Source organism: Triticum dicoccoides, chromosome 4A (genome assembly GCF_002162155.2).
Source record: "Triticum dicoccoides isolate Atlit2015 ecotype Zavitan chromosome 4A, WEW_v2.0, whole genome shotgun sequence".
NCBI lineage: Eukaryota > Viridiplantae > Streptophyta > Magnoliopsida > Poales > Poaceae > Triticum > Triticum dicoccoides.
Genome location: NC_041386.1, coordinates 536,082,986 through 536,086,085, shown reverse-complemented (window position 1 = coordinate 536,086,085; position 3,100 = coordinate 536,082,986). Strand labels below are relative to the sequence as shown.

Below are 3,100 nucleotides of genomic sequence, written 5' to 3'. Positions count from 1 at the left end.
GCCACCACCGCCTCGCGCGCCACCCTGGTCGCCGCCGCCGGCCTTGCGTCGCCTCAACGCCCGACCCCCGAGTCTCGCAGGCCCGCCACACACCTACTCTCTTCCAACAACTCCGTGCATCCCGGCTCGATTACTTCAGGGAGGAGGAGGATGACGACGAGGCAGAGCTGCTGGACACGGTCACACGGCCGCCTGTCCCGGGAAGATCTGCAGCAACGGTGGCCTCTGGTGCACGCGGATGTCTGTGGAGGCGGAAATTTAATTCGACCTCACCTCGGGCTGCCGGCCTCCCCAAGTTCCTGCTGCCGGCGCCCTCCCGAAGCTACTGCCGGCCTCCTCCCTGAGCCCCAAGCACGAACAAGGTACTGTGCTGCACACCTGAAAGTCACCCAGCTACTCCTTGTAAAGCCAAATCCCCTTTTGAAATTGAGCAGTTGACCAAATTAACTAGGAAACCCTTGACGGCAAGTTACTTCGGGACTGATAGAATCACCACAAATTGAGATGAGGCATTCAAGCGGGCTGGACACACTGACACTCGAGCAGTAGGATCCCTTGAACTGAAGAAATGAATAGGAAGATACATGCAATTTAAGGTAGGCGCACACTAACGTCTCAGTATCAGCACCATAATTTGTGTGTGTGTGTATGAATTTTTTAGTTTGTCTCATGATTGATGCATTCACCTTAGTACAGTATATCTTCTGTTTCATGTGTTTTCTGTGTAAAAGTTGGGTCCCGATGACCAATAAGCAAAGAACAACCTTCTCCAACTGACAGTGTTATTCTCCTAAACAATTTGCCATTTTGGTATTTGCATGAGGAATAAAGAAGAACATTCATCATTAGTACTTGAAGAGACTTGCCTGGTTGGGGCAGAACAGGATCTGCTATAGTGCATGTTACTTGACTGCTCACTGTACGACTTCAATAAAATCAAGGTCTTTTCCTGATGCAAGAAAATGTTTTCTTGCTGCAATGGTAAGCTATTCTGAATCCATCTTATAATGTGGCTGCTCATGTTTGGTGCAGACGTAGCGCATGGCAGGGAGATAAAGTGTTGAGAAAAAGGACGACGATGTAAAGGGCAGATGATAGGGGATTACTCAATAAGTATGCGGAGCTGCTATAAAGTTTCCTCCTTTCTGTATAGTTATTTCACTATCCACCTAAATGTCATCCCATGTATATGTAGGAAACTAATTTTGTGTTGCTAAATTTTCTGTATATATTTAATATTATTCAGTGTTAAACTAATAATGATCGAAACAATGCTAGACTTACATGTTGATTCATCATTTGTAGACTTTTGGTTACAACGGATAGATATGAGCAGTTTAGCACTATTCTTGCTTATATATCAAAAAATATTATGATCAGCAGGCTAAATCTACCACACGGGTCGTTAGCTCTGTTACCGTAACATTGCACCATCCTAACACGCGAGGAAAATAATTTCACAAGATTCTCATATTAAGAATCTATTCAAAGAGGTATGTGACAATGTGCGGGAAGGAGAAATTCACTCGGTAACAACACCGATGCTACGGCTTGCATGCTGAGAGTTGAGACCTGGTGAGCTTACTCGTACTATTGTGTGATGTGTTAACTTACTTTTGTAGTTTCTATATGCCAACATATATCATGCTGTTTTATGGTTAGTAGTATTTCAACATAATTTTTCTATTCATGCATTGAAGCAAAACTGCAGTTAGTTGCTACAGAGCTAGGAGATCTTGGTGTATAATAAAATATATTAATATGGAGGGGTTCCTTTGTCACCTGATTTGATAAGGTACATAGTACGGAAGTTTTTTTATTTCATAATCATATTCTTGATGTACTGTTTAACGTATTTTCTTTTCAGAGATTTGCCCTTCAAATTTTCTTGTGATAGCTAATTGCCTTTCTGTAAAACTCTTTGTGCGGATTAGTTGATATGATCAATGGTCAAACTGTTTGAGTTTCAAAATCATTTTAACATTTCAAATTTGGGGGTTGTATATATACAACCGGATATCATGTGTATCATGCATAGCGATCTACTTTGTTCTGTCTGTTAGCATTAATTAATGTCTACTTCTTGATTATATTTGATATACTTCAGATAGTGAGCATGATTGTGGGGATGGTGCGTATGAGGATTTTTTTTCCCTTCTCCCATTGGAACACACAGGTATATTTGGGTTTATAATATGGGTTGTTGCCCCAGTTGCTTTTGCTTGGCGATAATGGCAATGCAGTTATCACCATGTTTGCACCGTTCTTCACATGCACATCCCTAGGCTCCTTATGTTACTGTTCACCATCACTGTTGATTATTTCTCCTTCTATTCTGTTATCCAATAGGTATTCTCTTACTACATATAAATTTGGAGGACAAAGCATTTATTCTGTTGATATATTAAACCCCAAATTGCTGACATTTATTCTGTTGATATATTAAACCCCAAATTGCTGACATGTAACGTCTTCTATCTGAATTTGTTTCATAAAATTAATCATTGGTTTAGTTTGATAGATTAAACCCAAATTAGTTTATGGACTGAACTAGAAATAACACAATCACATATTAGTTTTCTTTTTAAATTTCATAGTAGAGATTTAGCCGTCGATGACCCACTACACGTGGATGCCACATCCTTTCTTCCTCAACTATCGCGCGAATTTTCAATGCCGGTCCACTGCGATCAGGGTGCTGGAGGCTCTTGGGCTTGCAGCTCGCATGCTTGGAGGTAAGTTTTGTAGCCTCCCGTTGCAACGCACGAGCATTTGTGCTAGTCTCTCCCTAATAATAAAGCACGGATTGGGTCTCCGGGTTCACCGTCGCGACACTTTTCGGAAAAGTCCCTGTGTTTTTTAGTATTCAACCCGCAGTTCTTTGTTAAGTCAGAAAACGTTTCGCACCCTCGGTCCTATTTAAAGTGCACGGGCTGTAAAAAAAAGAAAGGAAACATCTCTTCTATCCGTGCTCTCCCTCTCCTCCCGATCTCAGCCGCCAGAGGTGCCCGACCCGGGGTGATGCTCGATCCGGTGCCGCGCCGGCCGCGGTGGGGGACGATCTCGCCCTAATAATAAAGCACGGATTGGGTCTTCGGGT

The 3,100-nt window shown here is 42.6% G+C and overlaps 1 long non-coding RNA gene across 1 annotated transcript; it reads left to right on the top strand.

The window, feature by feature from the left end:
* Window positions 1-331: 331 nt before the first annotated feature.
* LOC119286585 lies at window positions 332-1,471 on the top strand. Its single transcript, XR_005140552.1, has 3 exons — window positions 332-596; window positions 832-941; window positions 1,033-1,471. It is a non-coding gene; the product is annotated as an uncharacterized LOC119286585 (long non-coding RNA).
* The last annotated feature ends 1,629 nt before the right edge of the window (window positions 1,472-3,100 follow it).